The following is a 13129-nucleotide window of genomic DNA, read 5'->3' as shown; positions in this document are numbered from 1 at the left end:
TTCTGACATTCTAACAGCTCAATTAGAGCATTTTAGTAATGAACAGTGTTCTTTGTCAAAACTGACATTCTCATCATCCACTGATGAACTATGTCACAAAATGCAGTTCTCAGCTCAGAAAGCTTGTTTCTGACATTCTAACAGCTCAATTAGAGCATTTTAGTAATGAACAGTGTTATTGTCAAAACTGACATTCTCATCATCCACTGATGAACTATGTCACAAAATGCAGTTCTCAGCTCAGAAAGCTTGTTTCTGACATTCTAACAGCTCAATTAGAGCATTTTAGTAATGAACAGTGTTCTTTGTCAAAACTGACATTCTCATCATCCACTGATGAACTATGTCACAAAATGCAGTTCTCAGCTCAGAAAGCTTGTTTCTGACATTCTAACAGCTCAATTAGAGCATTTTAGTAATGAACAGTGTTCTTTGTCAAAACTGACATTCTCATCATCCACTGATGCACTTTGTCACAAAATGCAGTTTTATGCTCAGAAAGCTTATTTCTGACATTCTAACAGCTCAATTAGAGCATTTTAGTAATGATCAGTGTTCTTTGTCAAAAGTGACATTCTCATCATCCACTGATTCACTTTGTCACAAAATGCAGTTCTCAGCTCAGAAAGCTTCTTTCTGACATTCTAACAGCTCAATTAGAGCATTTTAGTAATGAACAGTGTTCTTTGTCAAAACTGACATTCTCATCATCCACTGATGAACTATGTCACAAAATGCAGTTCTCAGCTCAGAAAGCTTGTTTCTGACATTCTAACAGCTCAATTAGAGCATTTTAGTTATGAACAGTGTTCTTTGTCAAAACTGACATTCTCATCATCCACTGATGAACTATGTCACAAAATGCAGTTCTCAGCTCAGAAAGCTTGTTTCTGACATTCTAACAGCTTAATTGGAGCATTTTAGTGATGAACAGTGTTCTTTGTCAAAACTGACATTCTCATCATCCACTGATGCTTTTTGTCACAAAATGCAGTTTTCAGCTCAGAAAGCTTGTTTCTGACATTCTAACAGCTCAATTAGAGCATTTTAGTAATGAACAGTGTTCTTTGTCAAAACTGACATTCTCATCATCCACTGATGAACAATGTCACAAAATGCAGATCTCAGCTCAGAAAGCTTGTTTCTGACATTCTAACAGCTCAATTGGAGCATTTTAGTAATGATCAGTGTTCTTTGTCAAAACTGACATTCTCATCATCCACTGATGCTTTTTGTCACAAAATGCAGTTTTCAGCTCAGAAAGCTTGTTTCTGATATTTTAATAGCTCAATTAGAGCATTTTAGTAATGAACAGTGTTCTTTGTCAAAACTGACATTCTCATCATCCACTGATGCACTTTGTCACAAAATACAGTTTTATGCTCAGAAAGCTTGTTTCTGACATTCTAACAGCTCAATTAGAGCATTTTAGTAATGATCAGTGTTCTTTGTCAAAAGTGACATTCTCATCATCCACTGATTCACTTTGTCACAAAATGCAGTTCTCAGCTCAGAAAGCTTGTTTCTGACATTCTAACAGCTCAATTAGAGCATTTTAGTAATGAACAGTGTTCTTTGTCAAAACTGACATTCTCATCATCCACTGATTCACTTTGTCACAAAATGCAGTTCTCAGCTCAGAAAGCTTGTTTCTGACATTCTAACAGCTCAATTAGAGCATTTTAGTTATGAACAGTGTTCTTTGTCAAAACTGACATTCTCATCATCCACTGATGAACTATGTCACAAAATGCAGTTCTCAGCTCAGAAAGCTTGTTTCTGACATTCTAACAGCTCAATTAGAGCATTTTAGTATGAACAGTGTTCTTTGTCAAAACTGACATTCTCATCATCCACTGATGAACTATGTCACAAAATGCAGTTCTCAGCTCAGAAAGCTTGTTTCTGACATTCTAACAGCTCAATTAGAGCATTTTAGTAATGAACAGTGTTCTTTGTCAAAACTGACATTCTCATCATCCACTGATTCACTTTGTCACAAAATGCAGTTTTCAGCTCAGAAAGCTTGTTTCTGACATTCTAACAGCTCAATTAGAGCATTTTAGTAATGAACAGTGTTCTTTGTCAAAACTGACATTCTCATCATCCACTGATGAACTATGTCACAAAATGCAGTTCTCAGCTCAGAAAGCTTGTTTCTGACATTCTAACAGCTCAATTAGAGCATTTTAGTAATGAACAGTGTTCTTTGTCAAAACTGACATTCTCATCATCCACTGATTCACTTTGTCACAAAATGCAGTTTTCAGCTCAGAAAGCTTGTTTCTGACATTCTAACAGCTCAATTAGAGCATTTTAGTAATGAACAGTGTTCTTTGTCAAAACTGACATTCTCATCATCCACTGATGAACTATGTCACAAAATGCAGTTCTCAGCTCAGAAAGCTTGTTTCTGACATTCTAACAGCTCAATTGGAGCATTTTAGTGATGAACAGTGTTCTTTGTCAAAACTGACATTCTCATCATCCACTGATGCTTTTTGTCACAAAATGCAGTTTTCAGCTCAGAAAGCTTGTTTCTGACATTCTAACAGCTCAATTGGAGCATTTCAGTAATGAACAGTGTTCTTTGTCAAAACTGACATTCTCATCATCCACTGATTCACTTTGTCACAAAATGCAGTTCTCAGCTCAGAAAGCTTGTTTCTGACATTCTAACAGCTCAATTAGAGCATTTTAGTAATGATCAGTGTTCTTTGTCAAAAGTGACATTCTCATCATCCACTGATTCACTTTGTCACAAAATGCAGTTCTCAGCTCAGAAAGCTTGTTTCTGACATTCTAACAGCTCAATTAGAGCATTTTAGTAACGATCAGTGTTCTTTTTCAAAACTGACATTCTCATCATCCACTGATTCACTTTGTCACAAAATGCAGTTTTCAGCTCAGAAAGCTTGTTTCTGACATTCTAACAGCTCAATTAGAGCATTTTAGTAATGAACAGTGTTCTTTGTCAAAACTGACATTCTCATCATCCACTGATCAACTATGTCACAAAATGCAGTTCTCAGCTCAGAAAGCTTGTTTCTGACATTCTAACAGCTCAATTAGAGCATTTTAGTAATGAACAGTGTTCTTTGTCAAAACTGACATTCTCATCATCCACTGATTCACTTTGTCACAAAATGCAGTTTTCAGCTCAGAAAGCTTGTTTCTGACATTCTAACAGCTCAATTAGAGCATTTTAGTAATGAACAGTGTTCTTTGTCAAAACTGACATTCTCATCATCCACTGATGAACTATGTTACAAAATGCAGTTCTCAGCTCAGAAAGCTTGTTTCTGACATTCTAACAGCTCAATTGGAGCATTTTAGTAATGATCAGTGTTCTTTGTCAAAACTGACATTCTCATCATCCACTGATGCTTTTTGTCACATAATGCAGTTTTCAGCTCAGAAAGCTTGTTTCTGACATTCTAACAGCTCAATTAGAGCATTTTAGTAATGAACAGTGTTCTTTGTCAAAACTGACATTCTCATCATCCACTGATTCACTTTGTCACAAAATGCAGTTCTCAGCTCAGAAAGCTTGTTTCTGATATTCTAACAGCTCAATTAGAGCATTTTAGTAATGATCAGTGTTCTTTGTCAAAAGTGACATTCTCATCATCCACTGATTCACTTTGTCACAAAATGCAGTTCTCAGCTCAGAAAGCTTGTTTCTGACATTCTAACAGCTCAATTAGAGCATTTTAGTAATGAACAGTGTTCTTTGTCAAAACTGACATTCTCATCATCCACTGATGAACTATGTCACAAAATGCAGTTCTCAGCTCAGAAAGCTTGTTTCTGACATTCTAACAGCTCAATTAGAGCATTTTAGTAATGAACAGTGTTCTTTGTCAAAACTGACATTCTCATCATCCACTGATGAACTATGTCACAAAATGCAGTTCTCAGCTCAGAAAGCTTGTTTCTGACATTCTAACAGCTCAATTAGAGCATTTTAGTAATGATCAGTGTTCTTTGTCAAAACTGACATTCTCATCATCCACTGATGAACTATGTCACAAAATGCAGTTCTCAGCTCAGAAAGCTTGTTTCTGACATTCTAACAGCTCAATTGGAGCATTTTAGTGATGAACAGTGTTCTTTGTCAAAACTGACATTCTCATCATCCACTGATGCTTTTTGTCACAAAATGCAGTTTTCAGCTCAGAAAGCTTGTTTCTGACATTCTAACAGCTCAATTGGAGCATTTCAGTAATGAACAGTGTTCTTTGTCAAAACTGACATTCTCATCATCCACTGATTCACTTTGTCACAAAATGCAGTTCTCAGCTCAGAAAGCTTGTTTCTGACATTCTAACAGCTCAATTAGAGCATTTTAGTAATGAACAGTGTTCTTTGTCAAAACTGACATTCTCATCATCCACTGATTCACTTTGTCACAAAATGCAGTTCTCAGCTCAGAAAGCTTGTTTCTGATATTCTAACAGCTCAATTAGAGCATTTTAGTAATGATCAGTGTTCTTTGTCAAAAGTGACATTCTCATCATCCACTGATGCACTTTGTCACAAAATGCAGTTTTATGCTCAGAAAGCTTGTTTCTGACATTCTAACAGCTCAATTAGAGCATTTTAGTAATGAACAGTGTTCTTTGTCAAAACTGACATTCTCATCATCCACTGATGAACTATGTCACAAAATGCAGTTCTCAGCTCAGAAAGCTTGTTTCTGACATTCTAACAGCTCAATTAGAGCATTTTAGTAATGAACAGTGTTCTTTGTCAAAACTGACATTCTCATCATCCACTGATGAACTATGTCACAAAATGCAGTTCTCAGCTCAGAAAGCTTGTTTCTGACATTCTAACAGCTCAATTAGAGCATTTTAGTAATGATCAGTGTTCTTTGTCAAAACTGACATTCTCATCATCCACTGATGAACTATGTCACAAAATGCAGTTCTCAGCTCAGAAAGCTTGTTTCTGACATTCTAACAGCTCAATTGGAGCATTTTAGTGATGAACAGTGTTCTTTGTCAAAACTGACATTCTCATCATCCACTGATGCTTTTTGTCACAAAATGCAGTTTTCAGCTCAGAAAGCTTGTTTCTGACATTCTAACAGCTCAATTGGAGCATTTCAGTAATGAACAGTGTTCTTTGTCAAAACTGACATTCTCATCATCCACTGATTCACTTTGTCACAAAATGCAGTTCTCAGCTCAGAAAGCTTGTTTCTGACATTCTAACAGCTCAATTAGAGCATTTTAGTAATGATCAGTGTTCTTTGTCAAAAGTGACATTCTCATCATCCACTGATTCACTTTGTCACAAAATGCAGTTCTCAGCTCAGAAAGCTTGTTTCTGACATTCTAACAGCTCAATTAGAGCATTTTAGTAACGATCAGTGTTCTTTGTCAAAACTGACATTCTCATCATCCACTGATTCACTTTGTCACAAAATGCAGTTCTCAGCTCAGAAAGCTTGTTTCTGACATTCTAACAGCTCAATTAGAGCATTTTAGTAATGATCAGTGTTCTTTGTCAAAAGTGACATTCTCATCATCCACTGATTCACTTTGTCACAAAATGCAGTTCTCAGCTCAGAAAGCTTGTTTCTGACATTCTAACAGCTCAATTAGAGCATTTTAGTAATGAACAGTGTTCTTTGTCAAAACTGACATTCTCATCATCCACTGATGAACTATGTCACAAAATGCAGTTCTCAGCTCAGAAAGCTTGTTTCTGACATTCTAACAGCTCAATTAGAGCATTTTAGTAATGAACAGTGTTCTTTGTCAAAACTGACATTCTCATCATCCACTGATTCACTTTGTCACAAAATGCAGTTTTCAGCTCAGAAAGCTTGTTTCTGACATTCTAACAGCTCAATTGGAGCATTTTAGTAATGAACAGTGTTCTTTGTCAAAACTGACATTCTCATCATCCACTGATGAACTATGTCACAAAATGCAGTTCTCAGCTCAGAAAGCTTGTTTCTGACATGCTAACAGCTCAATTAGAGCATTTTAGTAATGAACAGTGTTCTTTGTCAAAACTGACATTCTCATCATCCACTGATTCACTTTGTCACAAAATGCAGTTTTCAGCTCAGAAAGCTTGTTTCTGACATTCTAACAGCTCAATTAGAGCATTTTAGTAATGAACAGTGTTCTTTGTCAAAACTGACATTCTCATCATCCACTGATGAACTATGTCACAAAATGCAGTTCTCAGCTCAGAAAGCTTGTTTCTGACATTCTAACAGCTCAATTGGAGCATTTTAGTAATGATCAGTGTTCTTTGTCAAAACTGACATTCTCATCATACACTGATGCTTTTTGTCACATAATGCAGTTTTCAGCTCAGAAAGCTTGTTTCTGATATTTTAACAGCTCAATTAGAGCATTTTAGTAATGAACAGTGTTCTTTGTCAAAACTGACATTCTCATCATCCACTGATGCACTTTGTCACAAAATGCAGTTTTATGCTCAGAAAGCTTGTTTCTGACATTCTAACAGCTCAATTAGAGCATTTTAGTAATGATCAGTGTTCTTTGTCAAAAGTGACATTCTCATCATCCACTGATTCACTTTGTCACAAAATGCAGTTCTCAGCTCAGAAAGCTTGTTTCTGACATTCTAACAGCTCAATTAGAGCATTTTAGTAATGAACAGTGTTCTTTGTCAAAACTGACATTCTCATCATCCACTGATGAACTATGTCACAAAATGCAGATCTCAGCTCAGAAAGCTTGTTTCTGACATTCTAACAGCTCAATTAGAGCATTTTAGTAATGAACAGTGTTCTTTGTCAAAACTGACATTCTCATCATCCACTGATAAACTATGTTACAAAATGCAGTTCTCAGCTCAGAAAGCTTGTTTCTGACATTCTAACAGCTCAATTGGAGCATTTTAGTAATGATCAGTGTTCTTTGTCAAAACTGACATTCTCATCATACACTGATGCTTTTTGTCACATAATGCAGTTTTCAGCTCAGAAAGCTTGTTTCTGACATTCTAACAGCTCAATTAGAGCATTTTAGTAATGAACAGTGTTCTTTGTCAAAACTGACATTCTCATCATCCACTGATTCACTTTGTCACAAAATGCAGTTCTCAGCTCAGAAAGCTTGTTTCTGATATTCTAACAGCTCAATTAGAGCATTTTAGTAATGATCAGTGTTCTTTGTCAAAAGTGACATTCTCATCATCCACTGATTCACTTTGTCACAAAATGCAGTTCTCAGCTCAGAAAGCTTGTTTCTGACATTCTAACAGCTCAATTAGAGCATTTTAGTAATGAACAGTGTTCTTTGTCAAAACTGACATTCTCATCATCCACTGATGAACTATGTCACAAAATGCAGTTCTCAGCTCAGAAAGCTTGTTTCTGACATTCTAACAGCTCAATTGGAGCATTTTAGTGATGAACAGTGTTCTTTGTCAAAACTGACATTCTCATCATCCACTGATGCTTTTTGTCACAAAATGCAGTTCTCAGCTCAGAAAGCTTGTTTCTGACATTCTAACAGCTCAATTAGAGCATTTTAGTAATGAACAGTGTTCTTTGTCAAAACTGACATTCTCATCATCCACTGATGAACTATGTCACAAAATGCAGTTCTCAGCTCAGAAAGCTTGTTTCTGACATTCTAACAGCTCAATTAGAGCATTTTAGTAATGAACAGTGTTCTTTGTCAAAACTGACATTCTCATCATCCACTGATGCACTTTGTCACAAAATGCAGTTTTATGCTCAGAAAGCTTATTTCTGACATTCTAACAGCTCAATTAGAGCATTTTAGTAATGATCAGTGTTCTTTGTCAAAAGTGACATTCTCATCATCCACTGATTCACTTTGTCACAAAATGCAGTTCTCAGCTCAGAAAGCTTGTTTCTGACATTCTAACAGCTCAATTAGAGCATTTTAGTAATGAACAGTGTTCTTTGTCAAAACTGACATTCTCATCATCCACTGATGAACTATGTCACAAAATGCAGTTCTCAGCTCAGAAAGCTTGTTTCTGACATTCTAACAGCTCAATTAGAGCATTTTAGTTATGAACAGTGTTCTTTGTCAAAACTGACATTCTCATCATCCACTGATGAACTATGTCACAAAATGCAGTTCTCAGCTCAGAAAGCTTGTTTCTGACATTCTAACAGCTTAATTGGAGCATTTTAGTGATGAACAGTGTTCTTTGTCAAAACTGACATTCTCATCATCCACTGATGCTTTTTGTCACAAAATGCAGTTTTCAGCTCAGAAAGCTTGTTTCTGACATTCTAACAGCTCAATTAGAGCATTTTAGTAATGAACAGTGTTCTTTGTCAAAACTGACATTCTCATCATCCACTGATGAACTATGTCACAAAATGCAGTTCTCAGCTCAGAAAGCTTGTTTCTGACATTCTAACAGCTCAATTGGAGCATTTTAGTAATGATCAGTGTTCTTTGTCAAAACTGACATTCTCATCATCCACTGATGCTTTTTGTCACAAAATGCAGTTTTCAGCTCAGAAAGCTTGTTTCTGATATTTTAACAGCTCAATTAGAGCATTTTAGTAATGAACAGTGTTCTTTGTCAAAACTGACATTCTCATCATCCACTGATGCACTTTGTCACAAAATACAGTTTTATGCTCAGAAAGCTTGTTTCTGACATTCTAACAGCTCAATTAGAGCATTTTAGTAATGATCAGTGTTCTTTGTCAAAAGTGACATTCTCATCATCCACTGATTCACTTTGTCACAAAATGCAGTTCTCAGCTCAGAAAGCTTGTTTCTGACATTCTAACAGCTCAATTAGAGCATTTTAGTAATGAACAGTGTTCTTTGTCAAAACTGACATTCTCATCATCCACTGATTCACTTTGTCACAAAATGCAGTTCTCAGCTCAGAAAGCTTGTTTCTGACATTCTAACAGCTCAATTAGAGCATTTTAGTTATGAACAGTGTTCTTTGTCAAAACTGACATTCTCATCATCCACTGATGAACTATGTCACAAAATGCAGTTCTCAGCTCAGAAAGCTTGTTTCTGACATTCTAACAGCTCAATTAGAGCATTTTAGTATGAACAGTGTTCTTTGTCAAAACTGACATTCTCATCATCCACTGATGAACTATGTCACAAAATGCAGTTCTCAGCTCAGAAAGCTTGTTTCTGACATTCTAACAGCTCAATTAGAGCATTTTAGTAATGAACAGTGTTCTTTGTCAAAACTGACATTCTCATCATCCACTGATTCACTTTGTCACAAAATGCAGTTTTCAGCTCAGAAAGCTTGTTTCTGACATTCTAACAGCTCAATTAGAGCATTTTAGTAATGAACAGTGTTCTTTGTCAAAACTGACATTCTCATCATCCACTGATGAACTATGTCACAAAATGCAGTTCTCAGCTCAGAAAGCTTGTTTCTGACATTCTAACAGCTCAATTAGAGCATTTTAGTAATGAACAGTGTTCTTTGTCAAAACTGACATTCTCATCATCCACTGATTCAATTTGTCACAAAATGCAGTTTTCAGCTCAGAAAGCTTGTTTCTGACATTCTAACAGCTCAATTAGAGCATTTTAGTAATGAACAGTGTTCTTTGTCAAAACTGACATTCTCATCATCCACTGATGAACTATGTCACAAAATGCAGTTCTCAGCTCAGAAAGCTTGTTTCTGACATTCTAACAGCTCAATTGGAGCATTTTAGTGATGAACAGTGTTCTTTGTCAAAACTGACATTCTCATCATCCACTGATGCTTTTTGTCACAAAATGCAGTTTTCAGCTCAGAAAGCTTGTTTCTGACATTCTAACAGCTCAATTGGAGCATTTCAGTAATGAACAGTGTTCTTTGTCAAAACTGACATTCTCATCATCCACTGATTCACTTTGTCACAAAATGCAGTTCTCAGCTCAGAAAGCTTGTTTCTGACATTCTAACAGCTCAATTAGAGCATTTTAGTAATGATCAGTGTTCTTTGTCAAAAGTGACATTCTCATCATCCACTGATTCACTTTGTCACAAAATGCAGTTCTCAGCTCAGAAAGCTTGTTTCTGACATTCTAACAGCTCAATTAGAGCATTTTAGTAACGATCAGTGTTCTTTTTCAAAACTAACATTCTCATCATCCACTGATTCACTTTGTCACAAAATGCAGTTTTCAGCTCAGAAAGCTTGTTTCTGACATTCTAACAGCTCAATTAGAGCATTTTAGTAATGAACAGTGTTCTTTGTCAAAACTGACATTCTCATCATCCACTGATGAACTATGTCACAAAATGCAGTTCTCAGCTCAGAAAGCTTGTTTCTGACATTCTAACAGCTCAATTAGAGCATTTTAGTAATGAACAGTGTTCTTTGTCAAAACTGACATTCTCATCATCCACTGATTCACTTTGTCACAAAATGCAGTTTTCAGCTCAGAAAGCTTGTTTCTGACATTCTAACAGCTCAATTAGAGCATTTTAGTAATGAACAGTGTTCTTTGTCAAAACTGACATTCTCATCATCCACTGATGAACTATGTTACAAAATGCAGTTCTCAGCTCAGAAAGCTTGTTTCTGACATTCTAACAGCTCAATTGGAGCATTTTAGTAATGATCAGTGTTCTTTGTCAAAACTGACATTCTCATCATACACTGATGCTTTTTGTCACATAATGCAGTTTTCAGCTCAGAAAGCTTGTTTCTGACATTCTAACAGCTCAATTAGAGCATTTTAGTAATGAACAGTGTTCTTTGTCAAAACTGACATTCTCATCATCCACTGATTCACTTTGTCACAAAATGCAGTTCTCAGCTCAGAAAGCTTGTTTCTGATATTCTAACAGCTCAATTAGAGCATTTTAGTAATGATCAGTGTTCTTTGTCAAAAGTGACATTCTCATCATCCACTGATTCACTTTGTCACAAAATGCAGTTCTCAGCTCAGAAAGCTTGTTTCTGACATTCTAACAGCTCAATTAGAGCATTTTAGTAATGAACAGTGTTCTTTGTCAAAACTGACATTCTCATCATCCACTGATGAACTATGTCACAAAATGCAGTTCTCAGCTCAGAAAGCTTGTTTCTGACATTCTAACAGCTCAATTAGAGCATTTTAGTAATGAACAGTGTTCTTTGTCAAAACTGACATTCTCATCATCCACTGATGAACTATGTCACAAAATGCAGTTCTCAGCTCAGAAAGCTTGTTTCTGACATTCTAACAGCTCAATTAGAGCATTTTAGTAATGATCAGTGTTCTTTGTCAAAACTGACATTCTCATCATCCACTGATGAACTATGTCACAAAATGCAGTTCTCAGCTCAGAAAGCTTGTTTCTGACATTCTAACAGCTCAATTGGAGCATTTTAGTGATGAACAGTGTTCTTTGTCAAAACTGACATTCTCATCATCCACTGATGCTTTTTGTCACAAAATGCAGTTTTCAGCTCAGAAAGCTTGTTTCTGACATTCTAACAGCTCAATTGGAGCACATCAGTAATGAACAGTGTTCTTTGTCAAAACTGACATTCTCATCATCCACTGATTCACTTTGTCACAAAATGCAGTTCTCAGCTCAGAAAGCTTGTTTCTGACATTCTAACAGCTCAATTAGAGTATTTTAGTAATGAACAGTGTTCTTTGTCAAAACTGACATTCTCATCATCCACTGATTCACTTTGTCACAAAATGCAGTTCTCAGCTCAGAAAGCTTGTTTCTGATATTCTAACAGCTCAATTAGAGCATTTTAGTAATGATCAGTGTTCTTTGTCAAAAGTGACATTCTCATCATCCACTGATTCACTTTGTCACAAAATGCAGTTCTCAGCTCAGAAAGCTTGTTTCTGACATTCTAACAGCTCAATTAGAGCATTTTAGTAATGAACAGTGTTCTTTGTCAAAACTGACATTCTCATCATCCACTGATGAACTATGTCACAAAATGCAGTTCTCAGCTCAGAAAGCTTGTTTCTGACATTCTAACAGCTCAATTAGAGCATTTTAGTAATGAACAGTGTTCTTTGTCAAAACTGACATTCTCATCATCCACTGATGAACTATGTCACAAAATGCAGTTCTCAGCTCAGAAAGCTTGTTTCTGACATTCTAACAGCTCAATTAGAGCATTTTAGTAATGATCAGTGTTCTTTGTCAAAACTGACATTCTCATCATCCACTGATGAACTATGTCACAAAATGCAGTTCTCAGCTCAGAAAGCTTGTTTCTGACATTCTAACAGCTCAATTGGAGCATTTTAGTGATGAACAGTGTTCTTTGTCAAAACTGACATTCTCATCATCCACTGATGCTTTTTGTCACAAAATGCAGTTTTCAGCTCAGAAAGCTTGTTTCTGACATTCTAACAGCTCAATTGGAGCATTTCAGTAATGAACAGTGTTCTTTGTCAAAACTGACATTCTCATCATCCACTGATTCACTTTGTCACAAAATGCAGTTCTCAGCTCAGAAAGCTTGTTTCTGACATTCTAACAGCTCAATTAGAGCATTTTAGTAATGATCAGTGTTCTTTGTCAAAAGTGACATTCTCATCATCCACTGATTCACTTTGTCACAAAATGCAGTTCTCAGCTCAGAAAGCTTGTTTCTGACATTCTAACAGCTCAATTAGAGCATTTTAGTAACGATCAGTGTTCTTTGTCAAAACTGACATTCTCATCATCCACTGATTCACTTTGTCACAAAATGCAGTTCTCAGCTCAGAAAGCTTGTTTCTGACATTCTAACAGCTCAATTAGAGCATTTTAGTAATGATCAGTGTTCTTTGTCAAAAGTGACATTCTCATCATCCACTGATTCACTTTGTCACAAAATGCAGTTCTCAGCTCAGAAAGCTTGTTTCTGACATTCTAACAGCTCAATTAGAGCATTTTAGTAATGAACAGTGTTCTTTGTCAAAACTGACATTCTCATCATCCACTGATGAACTATGTCACAAAATGCAGTTCTCAGCTCAGAAAGCTTGTTTCTGACATTCTAACAGCTCAATTAGAGCATTTTAGTAATGAACAGTGTTCTTTGTCAAAACTGACATTCTCATCATCCACTGATTCACTTTGTCACAAAATGCAGTTTTCAGCTCAGAAAGCTTGTTTCTGACATTCTAACAGCTCAATTAGAGCATTTTAGTAATGAACAGTGTTC

This window comes from Barbatula barbatula, assembly GCF_947034865.1.
Source record: "Barbatula barbatula genome assembly, chromosome: 23".
NCBI classification, from domain to species: Eukaryota; Metazoa; Chordata; class Actinopteri; order Cypriniformes; family Nemacheilidae; genus Barbatula; species Barbatula barbatula.
The sequence above is the reverse complement of the archived record's forward strand: the minus strand, read 5'-3'. Positions refer to the sequence as shown.